Below are 22070 nucleotides of genomic sequence, written 5' to 3'. Positions count from 1 at the left end.
CCTCCACCACGCACCACGAGCTCCTGCTCCCTTCCTGTGTTGGATCTAGCCGTCGTGCAGCTGCAGGATGCATTAATCAGCTTATCAATCAGATGGAAAAATAATCTGCCAAAAAAATAAAAAAAACAAAGTCAAGGGGAAGGGGATGGAAATCTGTGGCAGGGCAGGACAGAGCTGGATCGCTCCTTCTGGAGCATTCTGCCGCCCACTGATCGATTAAACATGACGTGAAACTGCATCCTGCGAAGGACTATAAAAGAACAGTCCAAGCGCCAAGACATAAAACTGAAAAGTCTCAGGTACAAAAAATAAATTACAGCTAGCATAGGACGTAAAATGCTAAATGGCAATATCTTAACTACTTTACAAGAAGAGACAGAGGAAAGTACTAGTGACACCTTAACGGGAAAAGATAAATAATCCTGAGCGAGAGTCTGAAACGCGGACACCTTTTAGCTTCTTTCTTCACAAATATTAGGCATTACCACCTATTTAGGGCAACAAAACACAGTTTAGAAGCTCAAAAATGATCAAAGAATATTTAGAATTATTCAAGCCAGCAGGGCCTGATAAAATTTACCCTTGATTACTTTAGGAACGAGCGGCAGCAAACAGAAAACCACTGTTATGCTTGAGGAATGGCAGACGACTGAGGAAGTCCCTGAGGACTAAAGAAGGACAAACGTAGAACTACCCTGAAAACGGCAGAAAGAAGGACTCAAGGAATTAGAGAGCAGTCAGCTTAACTTTGCTACCCAGAAAGATATCAGAACATATTATTAATCAATTTACAGGTACCTAGGGGGATAATAAACCGATAGGGAACAGCCGACTTGAATTTGTCAAGCATAAATCACGTCAAGCCAACCTACCTTCCTTCTCTGAAGAAGTAAGTAGCTTAGTGCATGAATATAAAACATCTTCGCTAAAGCTTCTACCAGCGACGTACTTATTTTTTCTTTTGAAGGAAAAAAGTGAACTAAGTTTCGCAATTAAGTAAAAAAGCCACAAGAGTCGTTTTTAAAATGTTCTCTTTCAACCTGAAGGACGTTTCAAGTACAGTTCTGAAGAGATACAACCTGCGTTCTTTCATACCCTCACTAATGATTTCCAAGACGAATTACAGACTTACAAAAATATGAAGAAGAAGAAGATAAAACGGGTAAAAATAACTCTGGAGAACAAGACCAAAATTGGAAGCTATCCTGAGAAATGGAACAAACGGTCCAAAATCAAGTTAAAACAAACCAAGAGCCGACTAAGAGAAATTACATCCGAAGTAAAAACGTACATTGGGAAATACCTGGCAAGGGAACAATACTGCAGAACGAGAAACAGGAACTATAAGCAACACGCTGAATGCGTATATGAAAGCTATGCTGCTGTAAGAAGAGTAAAACCTCATTCTGGCCATATACCCACAGGAGCATCACGCGCAACAGGCAGAAGAGGAATCTCTGCCTCGTACTCCTGATGCCTCCTCTATGTCACACATCCAGATCGCTCAGTCGGTCGTAAAAGAACGTGCAGATTAACTGGAAAAGTCCTGAGGAAAACAACAACAAGAATAATGAAAGAGCACATGGAAAAATGATGGAGACACTAGGTTTCTTTATTCTTGTTGTCTAGGTGCGACAACAAAATCGCAGCACCCTAGTCTCCAGCAGAGACTAGTTTTCAGCAGACGATATTTAGGTTGGAGCTCAGGAAAAAACTTACTGCGCACGAGGCCAAGGCAGCTCCTCGCAAGACACCCAGGGAATCTGTGAATCTCTTCCGTAAGAGCAGCGTAGACAAACATCTGCCGGTGTACTTGTTCCTGCCTCCGAGCAGGGAGGCAAACTAAAGATGAATTCCCAAAGAGCTATCCGGGTTTAAATTAAGATAATTCCCTATGCTAAAAGGGCACACAGTTTCAAGAAAGAGAATACACCTAATTAATATTTTCAGATGACTTCCTTGGTTTTACAGGATAAAACAGTTAAGCCCCAGTTTGCCAAGCACTGTTATTCATAAGCTGATTAAAAAAAAAAAATAAACGTTTCTGTCCGTAAGTTGTAAAAAATGTAAATCCACGTTCCTACATAAACACACAGGAAGTACACAGAGTAATAATTACAGCTACAGTATTTTTTCCTTCCAATTTTGTAACCAGGCTAAAAACTCAAGTTCTGGAGAGGATCAGAAGTTAGCGATATCGGTTAGACAGGGTGCAAGGATTCGGGGCGCGCGACCCCGCCGCCTGAATTCGGTTAGCTTGTCGCTGCTGTCACAGCTCACCCGTTTCCCCAGCGGAAACCCACCCGTTCGGGCAAGGCAACTGCGCCGCGAGACCTCTTTCACGTCTCACAGCAGGGGCAGAGACGGAAGACAGAACCGCCAAGCAAGTCACCACCGCGTTGTGATAACACCGCTAGTGAAAAACGATAGCGAACGCTGCGTTTTCAATATTAACATCGCCTTGAGGAGCCGAGAGTTAAAATCCTCAATCACCTACCAAAAAAGAGAGAACTCCATCGACGACGTCCTTCCTCAGCTTCAACAAGCTTGGTAAGGCAAGCTCGACTTCCAGGCCGTTTATTAGCACCTGCATTAAGGCTGACTGACGGCTTTCATTATCTTCCGATGAGAACACAGATGTCGTAATTCGACGTGGATCAAAACAGATAAATCGGAGCTTTCGAAGCTAGACTTTTTAATCACGGACGTGTATTAGGTATCCCCCCTTCCCCTCTGAATAAAGACGTACCCTTGATTTGGTTATATATAACTATAATCCGGGAGAATGACTTTCTCTGGGCTAGTTTCCTAGCTTCTAAACTCCACTCTTCCCCCGCTTTTTTTTTTTTTTTTTTTTTTTGGACGAGCACTGAGGAACCGCAGCCTCAGCTTAACTTCCTCTGAGAGGATTTAGCAAGGGTTGGGGGGCAGCGGGGTGTTTGTTGGGGAGTTTCACTATTTTGGGTTTAATCTTTCAGAGCGAGGGATGCTGCTGAAGGGTTTTAACAACTTAGATAAACGGGGTTTTTTTTTTTAGCATTTGGTGACTCAAAGCAGATGCAGCTAGCGCACGGAGCGTGACGCTTATGCGGACAGGTCACCGTTCCCGCTGGCGCTAACGAAAATGGTCCTTCTCCTAAAAAGCGGTCATTCCTAACACAGCTGTAACACACTGCTAAAATAGGATGGACCCGTATCGACTTTTGTCCTCCCCTTTCCCAAAAAGTTACGCTCTTCAGCTGCGCATCATAAACTGAGGAACAAATCGGCCGGACAACATAACCGCTGCCCTACTTTACCTTGCCAGGTCGGGCTCCCGCCGACGCAAAACCGGCCCGGGCCTCAAACGGGAGCAGGACGCCAGAGGGATCCCCCGGAGGCCCAACGCCCCCGTCCCCGATTCCCGCGCGGTACCGGTTTCACCTCGCTGGCCGGCGCCGACGGTCCTCGCCTCCAGCTCCAACACGCCACGGAAGAACAAGCAGCAGCACCTCCCGCGGCCACCAGTACAACGGGTCGCCAACAGCTTCAGGCGACTCCCAAACCACCCTGCCCGCCCCAAGACCTCTCCTCGCGCGAGCGTCCCGTCCCTTTCGGAAGGGAAAAGAACCAAAACGCCACTTTAAAGATCCAGGAAAAAACAAGTTTATGTATTCCATTTAATTCGGCATGCTAATTATCAAATTAGAAGCAGATGCAAAGTTGGAGACTATATTTAAAGAAGATAAGCTATTTGTGCCGAGGCGGTGGTAACAGAATGATTTTCGTCTACCCATTCATTAGCTGTCGTGGTTTTAAATTTGTTTGCTTTGTTATCTCTAATTTGTTAGCTCTGCTAGTTGTTGCCTAATTTCCCTCTCTGCTTCAAAGAGCCGCAGTTTTAACCTTCGGAAAGACGATGGCAACGCAGCGCGCAGACTTGCTTTTTTATTGCCACTTGAGACTGCTCTGGAACTACGTTTCAAGTTTAAATTAGTGAAAACTTTCTGCCTGGAGTTTTCAGGATGAAGGAGGTGCAGGCTCCATAGCGTCTCAGGCTCTCTTTTAATTAAAGCAAATACAACAAACGGCCGAAAGCCCCCACCTCGAGTATGATTTATGCTCAGGTTTAGGGGGTTAACTTAAGCTTTCCGACAGCTTTCACAACTGTTTCAGCCTCTCTTGCACACACAAAGCAGTCTTTTGAAACACATTACTATAAACAGCCTTCCCCCCCCCAAAAAAAAACCCACACACATCCCCCCCCATATATATATATATATATCTATCTCCAGGGGGTGGGGGCAGAACTCATACTAGTGAAATAATCCCCCCACACTGGCACGCTGTGGATGCGCATCACACCTTGGCTCAGCCCGTCTCCGTGCCAGCCAAGCCGGTGGGAGGACGGTTTGCCTCACCCCATCTGCTCGCTCCCGCGCCGCGAGTGGGTGGCCACTCCTGCGTCAGCTCTGAGCGGTCTCAGCCTGGGAACCTCCGGGGAGGAAACCTGGCAGCTGACGCCCTGTCGCCCTTGTTCAGTTTGGGTTCCCGACACGTTAGCCCAGTGACCCGTCTTTCAGGCTGTGACTTTGACGGTTGGCATGGTGTTCCATGGATACTTTGTTTATCAATGCATATTGACACATTTCGGGGGGGGGGGGGGGAACAAACGCAAACTCTGAACAACGCCAGATAAAAATGTTATTACAGAAATGCACTCCAGGCGCAACGATGCAAGGTAACCTTGCTGGAGCAAGCCCTTTCTTGTCTTCTGCACAGGCAACAGAGAACATCACTCATTTCTCCTTTCTCTTGACTCCTGTCTAGCTCTGGGAGCTACATCACATAAATAAAGCATCAGTTAGCCAATATCATAGGAAGCAAAAGTTAAAGAAACGCTAGCTCCAAAAACCAAGACGGTGCCTGCTGCTTCACTTCAAAGAGGAGGAGAACTCCCTAATTCACACATGAATGATTTCATCTAGTCCTGAAGTATAACTTGGGGGGACAACCATGTGGGCAGAGGGGAATATTTACTCATTTGTACCGAAAAGGCAATAAAAACAGAAAATCAGAAGATGTCCTGTGGGGAGGAAAATAAAAGTCCTCCTTACACTACTGCACCAGGCAGGGGGGAAAAAAAAAAAAACAAAAAACAAAACCACCACACACCACCCTAAGCCACAGTACTGTAATTACTTCTAATACAGGTCTCCCAGCGCAGACCACGCAATGAAGAAATGAGATTTGCAACCCTGTGTCCGTTATACAGGCTTGGCAGAACCAATGGTTTCACTAGAGCATTTTTTGGATAGCAAACACCACACGTGGACATGTATGAAACCCTTAAAAACGTATGCAGTATTCTCTAAAAGCGGCTAAGAGCGGAGGCTCAGTGGGTGAAATCTCACAACCTAACACTGAGCTCTAAAACATCTGCAAGAAGTAAGTTAATTTTAATCAATATCAAACCTTTATGCACGGTTTGCCCCGTATCTGAAGGGAAACGGTATACAAGCGACACGAAAGACGCTTTATGGTTTGCAGTCTATTCCAGATAATAATTCAAGCCCAAGACAAAGAAACCCGTCTGCTTTGGACGAGAGAGAAAGTCAAGACGGGACGTTTTAAAGTAGCAAGGCAATGACAAGAGAAGAGAGAAAACCGAATCAAAGCTGAATGTTTATGAACATCTCTTTAAAGCCCTCAACACTCCCAAACTCAAAAACAGTATCAGTATGAAAAAAATCAGCAGTAGGATCAAATGTATCTGTGTAAAAATGACAACACAAATACCAATTCTGTAAAGCAGAAGTATCAAGAAAAACATTTGCTCAACGACAGATTTTCTTCACGTCACTCTACCAAAGACTCAGATGGTGGCAGGGAGACATGTAACAAAAGCTCCTGGAGCTACAGCAGAAACAAGACCATTTCCAAAGGATTAAAGGAAAATATGTATTAAAAATAAATAAGTAAGGACTTGACACACTGATGGCTTCCCAACAGCGAGCTTGCAGAGGACTACCATGCTTCTTGCCAGAAATCTGGCTGAGCACCGAGAAGAGAGTACCAGAAAGACAAATACATCCTTTTAATTCTAAACTACTGTGAGACGACTGACCAGAGAATAAGGAATATACAGAGAAAACAGAATAAAGAAATAAACACTGATAAAAACATCATAAGGCTTGGGAACTACTCTTCTGAATGTGATCTAGATAAAATGATTAAGAAAAAAATTTCTGTACAGAAATACAAGCAATCTGTTTGCCCAAGTATCGTAAGAAAGAAGCCTCAGAAGTTTGTTTTTTAACCTTACGGTGAGCTAACAGAGGCAGAAGGGTGTAACGACGGCGCTCCACCGCCTGCTGACACACCACTCAGACCTACCACGACAAAACGGTACTCCTGACAAGTCCAAGGGTTTTGTCCTCACAGCAGAGGCCACGCAATACACTCATATTCGAGCTCTTTGCATGTCGCATACCCCCAAGTGCCTCCACTAAGAACGCTGGCCCTGTTGTCCTCCAGGGTCCTCTTCACCTTCCACCCCACTGTCTTCTACAGAGGACACTGCCATACCCTATTGAATCTTTCAGCTCCACCTCATCCTTCATATCCTACTTATAGCACTGTTTCCCTACCCAAACCACACAAGAAAGTTGATGGCCACATCAGTTTTGTTCCGAATACGCTGCTGATATGCGTAACAACGCAATCTTATTACCATCAGCTTCCCCACCCTAAATTACATTCTTACATCAGACTGAAGGCTCTTCGGGGCTAGAATTACATCAGCATTTTTTTCCGGTTCAACTTCTAAAGGGTACCGTATTTGTAACATCCACAGCTTTCATAAATAGCAAATCCAAAGGGGAAAGGTACAGCTAGCGTGCATCGCATACGTAACGTCTAACCAGAAAGTCGAACATACACATTAGTTATCAATCCAAAGACGTTTAGCAGGCTTCCTGGGCATCTTACTTTCGACAGAAGGGCATTAGCGGCAACGGACAGATGGGGGGCTGCTAGACAACCTTCCTCGAAGAGTTCTCTGCCTCACTGTCACTTGATAAATTAACGCTGTTATGAATATGCATGGAGTCATGCTGGTCTACCGCCAAAGAACCTAACGATATTAAAGGCAGCGCATAAATCAATGACTGTAAAAGAACAGCGACATCAGCTTCCCTGTCAGTGAATCAACTAAGTGTAATTGAAACAAGAAGTCTGGAGACATGAGTGGCACCTTGGCTTTCGTGCCTGGTCTCCGCCACCAAAGGAGCTTTGCCAAGAGAAAGCCCTCTTCCCCGGCACTGCTGAGTTAGTCACCCCCAAGGCGACTCGCGTTACAGGACTGATTTCTGAGGTTTCCCCCTTCAAGGTATCCTTCTGCACGTTCAGTGCCCGTTGGCAGGTGCTCTCTCCAGGGCTAGAGCCAACTGCACCTGACCTGTCACACCGCCCATCTCCAAGCCCTACCGACAGAAACGGTTCTTCGCAGCTCTGAGGGCTTACAGCACCCAGCTGAAAAATACATAGTTGAAAATATATATGTCTTTTTCATGCTTGTGGTGCAAAATAAGAAAGCAGGTAAGAAGTTATGGTCCCTTTCATCCCCTGCAGTCTTGCACATGTGGGGCAAAGACCTCAAGCACCTCCTACCCAGTAAGCCTGCTGTTCATTACTTCAGGGGCTTCTTGGAATACTATTATTTAAAATGTAAACAGCACTGCTGCCCACATACCAGCAAAATCTTCCAGATGGCAAAAGCTCCACCTTTCCTTCAGCTAACACATGCTTAGCTGAGCTACAGAGGAATTTATTTATTACTTAGCTGGGGATGGCTTTGCACGTGTACGCCATTTTATCAAACTCTGCTAAAGCACCAGTTTTAATAAGCTCTCAAATAGCTGACTTGAGAAAGGAAACGGTCTCACATGCTGCACCATTTTACCTACAGAAAGCTGATGAAAAATCCTTCTTTTAACAAAATGCAAGAAGATTCAGCAGATTCGGAAATCGTTTATTATTGTTACTTTTTAGAGAAAAAAAAAAATCCGACCTCATCTTGCTGACAGTTGCAGTTTCCATTCAGGTTCTTTATAATATAATAGCAGCGCATAACGCTAGAATTGTAAACGTGGGCTTGACAGTATGCTATCTTTATGTCTCACATGCCACTATTCCAAGTCGCATACACAGGCTTGCAAAGAAATGCAGATCATTGATGGACCTGGTATCAAAAGAGTTTCTCATCTCTTCATCTAAAACAGGCAGCTGTTGATTTGAAAGCTGAAGTCATTGGGATTCCCCCCCCCCCCCCCCCCCGCATTTTTCACCTTTTCTGGTTTGCCTTCTCCCAGCTGTTCTGAGAACCCCGGGTGAGCTGGTTCACCGCTATCTTTTGCTAGTCACACATCACAAATCCCCTGCGCTTGCCCCAGTCCCCAGCACTACACTCCGACTGAGGGCAATGGCTTCACAGCCCTTCAACGAAACCTCTCCACGCTGCCTGAAACAACAGGTCTCTCACTGGCAAATGAATCATTTCTCTGCAAACGTGTTCCGCTGCACGAACAACTACGAATGGCCAAAAGAACAAGATGTGTTTTGACTTTCCTTTGTTTTAATTAGGCTGTATCCGCATAGAGAACCATTACTGCCTTGCTCTGAAGTTGCTAGTTCAAAACACTTCATTAAAACACCAGAGAATAGCCTGTTACAAAAATTGTACAACTTTCCTGATTAACTTACCGTATTTCTTGCGCACGTTCTGTCATCATTTCTCATTAAAAGGCATTTTATTCCGTAGCTGTCCTATCGACTTATAAAGCACTAAAGTGAGAAAGGATGGAAGAACCTGGCACAGCATGGCGTTTCCAGACACACACACAAAAAAATCCAACTGCTGGAATCCAATCTTTTAATTTTAAACGCTTTTAGTAGGCTAAGTGTATTATTCATCAGAGAGATAATACAGGAAATAGTATCCTATGACCATCAGAGACAGCAGATGACAACGACATGACTCACACACAGGTTCGCAGCTGTAAGACACCGTGGCAGGCGGCACAGGTTTAACTTGGCTTTCGCGAGGCTATCAGGAAACTAGGTGATGGGAAATTGTCAGGGGGGATATTCTGAAGAGAGAAATGAGTCAGTGCCTTCCACCAGCAAAAGGTTAGAGAAGCCACTTAATTACAACAGACGTAATTTTTGCCTTATTAAGATGATTTGAATTTTATCTAGTTACTTTATATATGGATCAAGATAATTTTACCTTGGCAGTAAGGATTCCGCATCAAAACAGTGATCCAGTGGCACTGATGCAGATACTTATAGCTGAAAATGCTCCAAAAGTTTCACTGAAAGTTAAGTCTTATTTTAAATATTTTGAAATAGTCTGCCCTAGAACGGAAATTCCCCATTAACATACTTCAATAAGTGTTCCACGCAAAAAGGAGGAGGTTGTATTGTCCCATATTCATTTTCATTCTCATTTAGTATCTCATAGTATCACTGTTACCTGCAATCACATATATTTGGTATCATGAGAAATTTGTTAGTACAGTCATATATCTGAGCTGCATTTTTCTTTTGTTATTGACGTGCATTTAAAAATGGACAGAGAGTTTGAATCTACTGCTACGAGAGTGGCTCTTTGGTGCAGGCTCCCTGAACATTTTCAGTTTCCATCATGCTTGGAGGTCAGCCCCAAACACGTCCCAACTAAAGCAAAATGAATAAACACAGCATGGATTTTAGCAGGGTTTTGCAGCCAAGGGTTTGAATAACATCACCCACAACCAGATAATTAAACATGCCAGATCAGAGCGATGCAGCATTTCGATCAAGTCACTATCTGGTCTTCTGATCCTAGAGAGGAAAATCCAAAGAGCGACACAAGAGGCTTTGCAACTTCAGCCGCAATCAAAGTTGATTTGCTGCAGGTCGAATTTTTGGAAAGAACAAAAAATAATTAAAAAAACAAAACAAACAAACAAAAAAACATGCAATCTTCTCCCAAACCAGTCTCGAACAGCGCGAGGAGGCAATTTGCTCAGCCGGAAGCCGGTGCTGGATGGGCTCCCAGGTAATACGAGCGGGTCCTTCCTGCGGTGGCGTGTGGAGCCTGCGGTGCCGAGATGCCACAGGCTCACTACCTCTCAGCGGCCGCGGCTCTGCCGCATCAGCTGGCAGGGCGTGCTGAAAACACCTCTGAGCCCAAGCAAACGACTGCCGCTGCTTGCGGCGGTTGAGTATTTCATCGCTTTCAGAAGTTGGGAGAAGAGCTCAGCTGCTGCCACCTCTGTCATCTTTAACAACGTCGCCAGATCCCAGAAGCAACCACCAGCTCGCTTGCCTGCGCCGGTCCCAGCGGCTGTTACCGTTTCCCCAAAAGCTGCCCGAGCACCCTTTCTGCTCACCACGCTCGGAGGCGTTAAGCAGCAGCGGCCGGAACGAGGTGGCAACGGTGGAGAAGACGGCCACGTCCTTAGCCCTCCCTCAGGCAGCCTTGCCACTCCATTAAAACCTCCATCTTCTTCTTGGCAACGGCAGGATTTGACCCTGCAGTTATTTTCCCTGTAGTTTTAGCTGTCGCCAGAGTACTGACTGGAGTCACCGTAACGTAGAGGTCAGAGACAAAAAGGGCAGGTAACAGAAAACTGTGCTCCCAGAGACAACCGGAGCGCTAGTGCTAAATACCCTGGACCCTCCTCCCCCCTTACAGCGACTGACTCAACATTTTCCTTCTTCTAAGGCAGAAGCCAAGGAATTTTTATAAAAGGGAGCACCATTTCGATGCCAAGATTTATACGACAAAGTTAACGGGTGAGAAACACAATCAGGCATGGAGGGAGATTAAAAACCAAAAACCACTAATAATATAGATATGGAAGAAATACCAAGATGTTCAGTCTTCCATTCAACCTCTATATTCCTAGAAGAGCTTCTCGGACAAATTTCAAGCACGACTGTATCAACAGGTTGAGTATGAAAATCGTCATCTTCAGACACGGCGTTTCACAGAAGCAGAGCGCTCCAAGCTGTGGCCACGACGGGCTACGGAGGGGAGGAGTGACAACTGGCATAGTACAGCTCTTTGGACAACAGCAAATCAGACTACTCTAGTGCACAGTGAAAAACAACTGCGTTTCATCATTCATCCCTAATCCTGAAATACTTGCACCTTCATTAATCGGTATCAACCCTCATCCAAAGGCGTACGAAACTCAGACTTAATCGGATGGCCCCCAAAGGCTATTCCCTTCCACTCAAATTCATCCAATTACGGCTCCCTTTTCCAAAAACCGAGTTTTTGCTGGCAGTGACCTCTGCAAGAGGGGAAACTACCCCTCTGTAAAGAAATAAAAGAAATTACCCCTCTGTAAAGAAGCTTGCCCCAAAGGGGCAAGTTACGTAACAACTAATGCAAATTGTAAATGCTGATGTTCAAGTTACTTGGAAGCAAGTTTTAAGCAAACAAATCTCTTCTTTCTGTGAATTATGGTTGTGCGCTACCGGACACAGCTGCTTTTGTGGGGCTTTTTTGGCCGACAGCTCATGAAAAATTAAAAAAAGAATACATTTGGCAGTTCCAGCCTTAAAGAATAATAAGATTTATTTTGGTTGTGTGCTTCAAAGTGACATTCACACACTGTCCCCATCACAGGCATCTGGCATGCCAGCAAAAGCAGCCTGATGCGTGTTGGCAGCCAAAACACATTGCTGATGCCCACACTCGCGGTGATTTTCTAAGCGAAAGGATCTGCTCCCTGTTCAGGGACCCGTTAGCAGAAAGCTGCTCACACGACTCCGTATGCTCAGTTACAAAACCCCAGGTTCCTCCTTTCTGTATCGGCGTAATAAAGTAAACTCTCATTTAGCCATCGTTCCGGTTTGGGTGGCACGATAACCCTACGCAGAAGTAACGCTCACGCAAACGCACAGGCCCATCGGGAAGGCGAGCTACCCGAAAAGACAGTTCCCAAGTGAGGCACTGGTTCTTCTCAACCATAAGCAAATTACTCAGCTGCTAACAGCTCTTATGCAAAAGTGAATTTAATCCAGAATCTCCTCTTCCAAACACTTTTCATGCTTCCCAGACTTGTCGTCTTCAAAAAGGAGAGGAAAACGTGTTCATGTACTCGACGACATGTTTTATTGACACTGGGAAAGACATGCACAAACAACCATCCATCCATGGCCTCTTTTTGTTTTCAGTTTTTTGATTGCTTTCCATCCCCTTTTGGAGCAACTGAACCAAGAAGCTATATAAACAGACGCCACATCCTTCTCCACTCCCTTTGCACAGAAGAGAAATAACAGTGCGACTATCCAGCAATATCTGTGAACCCTGCACTAGCGCAAACCAGCCACTGAATGAACTTAAGATCGTTTCCCACATGTGTCCTGGGTAGTAAAAGATCCCAGAACAAGGGGAAAATACAAGGAAGAATTTCTTCCAGTGGCATCTGAACCTAACACCTTTTTAAGAATCACATATAATGCTAAAATAGTGTAATGTTAGTTAGTAGCTAAAGTCATTAACGTGGCCGCCTAATAAAAGAACTTACTTTTAGATGGTTTTGAACGTCTTTTGCAGTTACAGGAACGATCACTGAAATAAAAGGGAGAGGAAGCAGCAAACGTAGAGAGGTTATCCAAGCAGTTGATCAAATACCATCCTGGGGAGCGTTTGGACTCTGCCTCCTGAAATGTAGAATTTAACTCTCAACACAAGGAGAGAAATAAAGCTGAAAAAAAGAATAGTTAGAATACAGCGGCTTAAGAAAGTATCGTAAGTTCACAAAGAAAACACCTATTTTTTAAATTTTTCAAGTAACTCAGCAAAGATTTCCCATCTGATACGATTTCAATATTCATATGTAACAGCAAACAGCGCTGCAGAAAAGTTATACCTTTCCTCAGGAAACATGTAACCAGCTGCGGCTTTCAGGTTGGCACATATGTGATAGAGACAGTACAGAGATTTTAACTTACGAGGGTGCCAATTTTCTTTAAAGTCGACACTGTGCCAGGGTCAGAGTTCATCATTTTAGAGTCCTCCAGGGCAGTTTGCAGAACTGTGCCCCGATCAAGTTCAACAAGAGCCACACGAGAAAATTAATTCCAAGGAAGCTCACTAGAGCTCACAACTAATGTTTCTTTGGAAGTTCAGATCGCTGGGGTTTTAAACCACGCTGCGAGGGTGCAAAGGCAAAGACACAGAAACCCACCTACCCACAAAAGCCCACCTAATGATGCCACCCATGAATCCCACCTATCTAAGCGGCAAGATACGTTTATCTCTACTATCCATTTGCGACTTACATTAACCTGTGCACGTGGTTTCCTCTAGCGCAGTCTTTGTACTATTGACCTGAACCAGTAAGATGCCAAAAACGTTGGCCCCAATACAGCAAAATGGCTTGGCATGTGCTATACTACAGAGCTAATAGGATTTGAATGGGACTTATATGCTTAAAATTAAACTGCCCCTGCTTAAATGCTTGGCTGGATCGGAGCCAGAATATTCAGCACTGTAGAGCAAGCGCAATTTTTATTTACAGTTTTACATATACAATTTTCAGTAGCTTTCAGAAGTTCGACATACTTCATATGCAGAGAAATGCAGCCATTTTCCATTATCACCCTCTTTTTGGAAATACATTTACATAGTAAAAGTCTCCGCAAGATGCTGAAATTCTAGTACTGGACTTCACCTCGGAAAATCTGGACAGGAGAGTTAATTAATGACTTTTGCCAGGAACACGGGGCTTTCAGGGCAATCTCCTCGGCACCTAAAATACAGCAAAAATAGGAAGCTTCCTGTTTGTCCTTGAAAACTCTTCCTTCAAACAGACCTGCCATTAGCTCATTCTTGCATGTAATACTGAAAATTAAACTCACTTTTTCCAAATGTAACCCTTGGGTCACCTTACAAGGCGATCCATTTTGAGAGTACTTCAAGCACTGCTTACAGGGGAAACGGCATGCCCGGCCTTTCCCCTGCAATAACGGGCAGCCAGAAGATGCTGCCAACTTGTCATACCAGCACTTGTGTAAGAAAGAAGATGAAAAAGTCTGGATATTGGATTTAACAAATCAGCTGGGCTCATTTGCAATATGCTCTTTGAAAAAAAAAAAAAAAGAAAAAGAAAAGGGAACCAGAAAGCTGGGAATCTCTATCCATCTGTCCGTACCAATGAGTTACCAAGCTGCGTTCCTAGGACCAGTCCAGCATTAATTACAGCCTTGTTTAGGACTTGAGTTCATATAATAAGAATTATTCTGCAGAACTGGAACAAGTGACAGGCTTATTATTACATTCCCACCCCAGAGCTGCTACCTCCCTTGGTAACTAAGCAGGGCTTGCAGCAAGGGGATATTCAGGGGAGCGTTTTTCTTTCTAGCAAGGAAACACCACTCCCCGGCTTGTTGGTCGAACTATCACCAGGCAGAGTCTGGCCGCTTCGTAACACACCCAGGACGCCGTAAACCTGCATTACGTCAAAACCCGGTTGCGTTTAAAATGAGTTGTTCTGTACAAGCTTTGCAGCCACCCGGACTTCAACGGGACCACGTTCCTCGGCGTTTTACAAACTGAAGGATTTCACAACCGGGTCCATAAATATGCCAGATTAGCAACGGAGATTAGCATAATAATAATGATAATAATAATGATAATAATAGCAATACATTATTGCCTAGCTCTCGGGAAGTGAAAACCAGCAGAGCTCTTCATAATCTTTCCCCTGTTATATTGTCAATACAATGAAACAGTTAACAAATGGCTACTCTTTTTGGGCGAAAAGACGTTTTAATCTCATCTCCTCCTCCTTCACCGAGGTTAGCAGGAGCCCTGAGTCAGGCTCTAAGACGGACAGCGCTGTTCCTGCAGCCGTCCAGCGAGAACTGATGAGCTGCTCTGAAAAATTATTGTTTCGAGACTAAACAACATTCAAACAAGAACACTGGGAGATAAATATTACAATAAATTTAGCAGTAAGCATCATCTTACCCTATTTTTTTTTAAACTTTTATTGTAGTGCCTACAAATAACCAGATCCAGGAACTGACATAAGTAATCTGTTATAATTTCATCATTAATAAAGAAAAATCCATTAACCACTGGAGCTGCGTCGCCCTTCTGAAAGCTATGACAGGATTTTAAAGTGCATACTGTTGGGTTTTTTCCCCCAACTGACAGTTTGCATCACTACTGCAACCCTTCACTCCGCTAATTCCAATCAGAACTCTTCAGTTCCCCCACGAACGTAACGCTTAGATGCCACATAATGCCCGTTAATGCACTCCTTTCTGAATATAACTCGACGTCTGTTTTCCTTCCTGCATTTTTATTGCTTGGCCTTTTCACTAATCCAGGACTTAATAAGAAGAACAGGCAGCTGGTATTTTTGCAATGTTCTGGACAAAAGCATAGATTTCATTTTGTATTGACTTCTGTCTGTTACTTAATATTATGTCAATGCTACGCGGCAAATAGTCAAAAGTGAATTGTCACTGTGTTCTTATTCTTACAACTGAATCGATCCACAGTCCTCAAAGCAAGCATCAATAGAGTTTTTAACTAATGTTTTGTCAAGGCGACGTGCTCACTAATCGCCGTTTTCCCACTACAGCAGAACCAAATCAATCCATCAAGCGGATTCCCAAAAATAAGTCCCCACAGAAACTTTATGAGCTGCTTTTCACAAAAAAAATAAATCAAAGGAATGACAGAACCTGACCGTTTTGAACAGGCCTCTGCATTTTTACCTTCGGGCAGCATCACAGTCAGGCAGCCAGGGAACCCGAGCGCATCGCCGAGCGCTGCCGAGACGGAAGAAGGGAAGGGAGGACGTCCACTCGGCGCTCTTCGGTGGCGCTTCGCCAGGACGCCGTCCGCCCTCGGTGCCAGCTGTGGCCACCACCTCGGCGGCGCTGCGGGTTAGCTCAAGGCGTGAAAGGGAAAAGTTCTACTCTACCAGTCACTAGGGCAAAAGTTACCCCATTCTAGCTTTTCCGGGGGGACAAGGGAGAGACTAATTGAATATGACGCCAGAAATGCGAATATTAAGACAAACTAGCCATGCTAAAAAGCATTTCTGCATAAAAGCGGCCCATTTGAATTTTGGGGAAGCTTTCTGGGGAAGAAATTACAACGCTATTGCGCTAACGCAACGTGGACGTCTGGTCAAAGGGATGAATCGGGCAGCACCAACGCCTGCAACCAAGAGACGCCAAAGCAGAGGGAAGCTCACTGTGCCAGCTACAATCACCTTTTAATGACCTGCTGAAATACTTCAGACAGCTCTACTAGATTTGAAGAAGCTAGAACTACAAGAGAGGTAAAGTAACATTTAAAAAAAAAAAAAACAAAGAAATCGGCTACCGCGTTGAGCAAAAGTCAAGGGAATCAGTTACAGGGCTGCAGGAACGCAAGCCTGGCACAGAGCAAGGTATCGCACACGTTGTGTAGAGAATGATATACGCTTAAAGCCCAGGAAACATATACATGTGTATGCATATATATACAATACATACAAAACAACATGTTTTCACAAACAAGGATAGCTCCTATGCACGGGTAAAAAGCACAGTCCACAAAAATAAGCTTATTTTCCTCTGCATTTTCTCATGGTCCAAGATCTAGATTATGGTGATTAACAAGATGAAACCAGCGAACTAAAAATAAAAGAACAAATACACTGCTGGTCCTTTTCTTCGCTGCAGTCTCAAGTTTCTGGACACTATTAAATATTCTTGCTTATTAAAGTCGCATTAAACTGTAATGAAGATTTTTTTCCCCCCGCCCCGACATTAGACACTAAAAGGACACAGCAGAATTAAGAGGCAATCTCAAACCTGAAATCCTCTGGCTGGCGCCAGCGTGGCGCAAAGAGAACGGATCACCTCCGGCGCCCGCAAACCGGAGGAGGGCCCGGTGCATCGGGCTGTCCTTTGGCGCCAGCCTCCTCGCAGGGTCCGACGGCTGCACCCGGCAGCGGGGCTGACCTCTGCCGAGTCCGAGACCCGGTTCATCTCACAGCGGCTTGCGCAGAAATACAAGCGCTCCTTTTGCGTGACATACGAGACGCGCGTCTGCTTCACTCGCCGCAGCCCCCGGGCAGGCTTGCCCCCGTGCGTTAGGCAGCACCACCTCCAGCGTCGCGGCAGCAGACGCCGCGCGGCACCCAGGTACGACCAAAGCCCGACCGACCCTTCCACGAGCCCTTCTCACAAACGGGGAAAATCGCAGCTTACCCGCTCAGGACCGCTTCCTACAGTGCGGCCTCCCGAACTACCAGAGAGGCTGCTACGTTGGCAGAAAATCATCCGGGACTCCAAATCCAGCCGCCAGAGATGTCCGCCAGGGACACGTGAAACTCCCCTTTTAGGATGACCTTTCTACTGACCCAAGCAACACGCTGGAGGGTCGTTTCTTCTGGGCTGGCATCCCGGACGATAGCTCTCTGCTTGCGCTCGCGAGCGCGGCCCTTGCTCCAGCGCAGCTCTCGGCCTAGCTCAACGGCCCGCAGCACAGGAAAGGGGAACGGCCTCCCGGCCGCCTGGCGCGGGCCAAAGAGCTACAAATTCTTTTTTTTTCCTCTTTTCCAGGTTTTACAACTACAATAAAGCGAGACTATCAGCTTCACCTGCATGCCCTGACCGCTCTACAACTGCAGCGCTGGAAAACCACCCTAAAACTGATTTAAACAGCTAGTTAAGCACTTACATACTGTATAAATATAGCAATGAATATTGGCCGCTGTGCTTAGTGATACTGCATTTTATTTAGAAAAATATCCAACCTAGCTTCAAAAAAAAAAATTATATATTAATTCAGCACATTAATAAAACTGAGAGAAACAGTATCCCCTTAACATTCATAAAGGGATCTTCTTCCTTCCACACATAACACATGGAAAAACCTGAACATATTCTCGCTGTTTAAGAATAACAGCACTACTTTGTGCTAGGCATCTCCGAATAAAAGTAGTTATCCTCAGCTTTACACAATGGCAATACAACTGTGTGACACTTCATAGGTTCCTCACTCGCTCCAGGAGAACACCCAAACGTTCACGTTCTTGCGAAATTTTCGGTGCTGGCGCTTCTGCTGTGGTCAGAAACACCACAGTCACCCACGTACACCTGTCCTGAAGGAAAAAGGACAATTAGGAAACTTAGCTTCCTCTTTCACTTAAGATCTTTCCGCGCCTGCTACCTGCTTAAACGTGCAACATAAAGCGAACGGATATTGAACAGCGCTCCAGAAAGCCTTCCGGAGAAAGAGCTCCCAAACCATCATGCGAGACCGGGGCCACGTTTTGTGCCAATGGAGAAAACACATCTTACGGTTGGCGTTACGAGATTAACTGAAGAAGAGGAACATCCGCAGACACCTCAGGAACTCAAGAGATTTTGAGCTCCAGGATTGGGAAAGTACTCACGGGACCTACACCCATCGCTGTGCTCGAAAAGCCTGTACCTAGTGCAGTGGTAAAATTGCCTTTTTTACACATTTGAACACAAAACACATCTATTTCAAGTGCACGAGGCTCCACAGTCTTTCCTATAAACATATAATATTTCTTGCTGACTAGGTGTACAGCAAACGCCAGTTGTCCTCAAACGCTCACGGCTGATGCGGGCGCCCTTCAACGCACAAACTTCCATGCAGAACTTCAGCAAGAGATCTGGCAGTAGTAAACCGAAACGACTAGCAAGCAAGCAGTTCACGCAATCAGTTTTCTAATTCACCACAACTGCTATAAATACTACCCATTATCACCGAATGCAGCTTTTGGAGGGGGGGAAAACTACATGGAAACTTGCTGCAATATCCAATCTATGCAAAAATTATACAGAACATTAAATTAAAATCTAAGTAAACACTTCAGCATACTCCTAATGTATGTGCATAGATTACTTGGGTGTACTTCTACGGTAAGTGCCGTTTGGTGCTCAGATTATTGGTGGATATTTAAAGCTGATTACCCTAGAGGTAAGACATAATTGGCAAACAAGGAACACATACAGAACAACAACATAATGACTACGAGTCCCAGCTATTTCACAATTTATTCTTACGTTCAGGGCAAGAGCTTGCCAAAGGTGCTAATTATTCCTTTAATCTAATGATACGAGATCAAAAGGTAGGACAAGCATCACCGTACGTAACAGCATACTGCAACCTCAATGCAAGACCTCACCGGACTTCGCTATTAGAGCGCAACTACTGGCACAGTGTTAGCTTGAAACTTCAGCTGCATTCGAGACAGAGGCAGAATACAGATCTCGAGACAGAGTTTTCTGCAGGACTGAAAGCACTGGCTGAGCCCCACGAGCTGCGCGTCCTCCCAACGTTACTCCCGCAGAGGGAGTTACAGATCCCAACAGTAAATCTCAGAGCTCCACTTGAGACATCTTTTAGCTTACAGCACTATAACCAAGGAAAACGCCATCAGTCATGGCAAAGGCAGGTATTTATTTCAGCCGCGAAGCGCTGGAGATGGAAGAATAAACATACAGCAACAGATAACAGAGGAGAAACAAAATGGATGTAGGCAATAAAAGAACAAACAGAAAGGAGACATTTGCGTTCTCACTGGACTACTGAAGAAATCAATCACCTCACAGATGTGACGGTGGGAAAGCATTCACTTGGCTAACGCAACATTTATTTAATTATCTATATTATTTTCCCTTTTCAGTAGTGGCACCTTGTCTAGACTGTGTGATTAGACCCAGTTATAAGTTTCTTCTGGCTTCTCTTCTTTCTCTTTCTTGTGCCATCTTCTTTTTAGGACTGCTTTCACTCCACAACGTCACGCAATTGCGGTCTTCTCCTTCCAGGCTTCTGCCTCCTTATCAGTGCGAGGAGTTGACAAGTGTGGGTTTTTCCACTGAAGACCTGCATGCAGCCATGTTGGGCTATCAGCCTTCCCAGCTGTTGATGTTACACTGCCTCTCAAGACAGAACACATCTCCATTTTCTGGAGAGGTTCTCATTTTGGAAAAAAACATTGTCCATATAGTCTGCAAAGTGCTTTAGAGTAAAGTCACTACAAAAGCTCACACCTGACGTAGTCAGCAGGGCAAGGGCTCTCGCAGCGAGAACGCAGTCCTTGGAGATGAAAAACATCTCTGCAAGCTGCACTGCCCATGTCTCCAGGGCAGAAAGAACCAGTTCTCAAGAAATGCAAACCTCGCACTTTCATGTGCAAAACAAGGAATATAAATGCAACCTTATGAAATAAAATTTGAATATACAGACTGAGAAAGAAAATGGAAAACTTACTTGAACCACTTTGCATAACACAGGATGTAAAACCTGAACAACTGCATTTTAGTGATGACCCAAATATTAATTTTAACAACTTCAGAAACCTCACATATGCTTTGGTCTCCTCATTATCTTGATTTCACAGGGTACTTTACAAAAACCTTACGTGCTTCTGCCAGGAAAGAGAAACATTTCTGGCAAAGAGTAATTCTTTTCCTGCGTTTTATTGGTAACACGTTTTTCAGCCATCTGTCTTAAAATAATAAACTTTAACAGGACTATTCTAATGCAGCATTAGAAACGCAGGCACTACGTTTTCATCATTACTTGCTTTTCAATGCACTCAAAGGAGCTGGGCTTGAGCTAACAAGTATTCCTAAAAATCCTGTATACATTTCAAGCAAGAGATGGTTGTAATTGAGACACGAAAATCCTAAAAACACTTTGTGCAACAGCAGCTTAACTTGGCCAAGCGCAATTTCTAAACTGTTCCATAGAAGAGATATAAAAATCCTACTGCAACACAGCTTTGCCAATAGCCCGTTCCTTCACATTACTTGAAATTATACCCTATACGAAGAGCTTGCAAGACATGTGGAGAGATTCTCCAATACTTTCCTGTAAATACATGACATAATAAATGGAAACGAATGTAATCCAGAAAATCCAGTTATGCTACGAGGAAGTAAGTGCAGTTATCTTCCTAGAAGGATAAAAAGAGACAGCTAAAGAGAGAGATGGAAAAAAAAAACCACACCTTATCATAAAAGAATACTTTTCTGGTCTATTTTACAGTACTGCAAATCTCAGATTTACTTAACGGCTCTGCTGGCAAATCCGAGGGTCGCCTGGACTCAAAGAGATTAAAGTCACGTGCGTCAACTCAGTTTCTGCTCAAACCTCTTTGCCCACGACCGAACCAGGGAAAGGCACGCTGCTACTGCTCACCAACCTGCACGTTAAACACAAATAAAGGCAGGCACAATCCTTTCTCTTACCACAGTATTAAACTAGGGAGCACCGTTTCCGTTCCAGTTCAGTTCTTCAGTGGCTGCGAGATGATGAGGAGCGTTAGCTGCTGAAACAAATCCCACGGCACCGCTAGAGGTTTTTCTTAACGTTGAATAGGCTTACACAGAGTAAAATGTGGTTTGGGAGGCGCCTCAACAAACCCTCAGATTAAATGCTCAAATAACTGTTCAGCTTTTGGAGAGAATTAGTCTGAATAATTGACTTTGTAACACATCAAAGCACCACGCTACGTGTCAGCTCACCTGCGTTTTAGCTCTTCATTTTTAATAGGTTTGTTACTGAATCATCACAATTAAAAAAAACACATTCTTTTTGTAACACACAGGTCTCTTCAGCAATTATCTTAAACACTCAAGGCGGTTCTCCTCAAAGCAAACATTTTAGATTGGCACTGCAGGTTTCTTCAGCTCTTTGCCTGCAAAGGATGAGTCTGCTGGCAAAAGCAATGACCCGAGAGGCCAGCAAGCAACTGCTTTCCTGCGTGGAGGGTACCAAATACGAGCAGAGGCTCCCCTTCCCTCCCCCCTTCCAGCTCGGGAGAGTCAACTTCTTGCCCTCGCCCCAGCCTTTTTTTTTTTTTTTTTTTTTTAAATCTAAGATACCTTCCAGGACACTACTGTCTCCACTTCACGCAAAGGCTCTGTAGACCCTCCTCGATATCCCAGAACTAAGCGCAGCCTGCTTATTCCTCATCCTTCTTTCTTTCACTGCAGCCCAGATTCATCACAGTGGATCCTATGATTCCCCCACCGTG

At 44.6% G+C, this 22070-nt stretch overlaps 1 protein-coding gene across 1 annotated transcript in view; it reads right to left on the bottom strand.

Annotated features, from left to right (window-relative positions):
* Nucleotides 1–22070, bottom strand: part of PCDH15 (protocadherin related 15) — a 1072490-nt gene that overhangs the window by 655077 nt on the left and 395343 nt on the right. The window contains exon 9 of the mRNA XM_068951042.1: nt 12567–12702. The gene's annotated coding sequence lies outside the window, so the exon portion shown is untranslated. The remainder of the gene's footprint in view (nt 1–12566; nt 12703–22070) is intronic.

Source organism: Struthio camelus, chromosome 7 (assembly GCF_040807025.1).
Source record: "Struthio camelus isolate bStrCam1 chromosome 7, bStrCam1.hap1, whole genome shotgun sequence".
NCBI lineage: Eukaryota > Metazoa > Chordata > Aves > Struthioniformes > Struthionidae > Struthio > Struthio camelus.
Note: the sequence above shows the minus strand (reverse complement) of the source record. Positions and strands in the feature narration are given on the sequence as shown.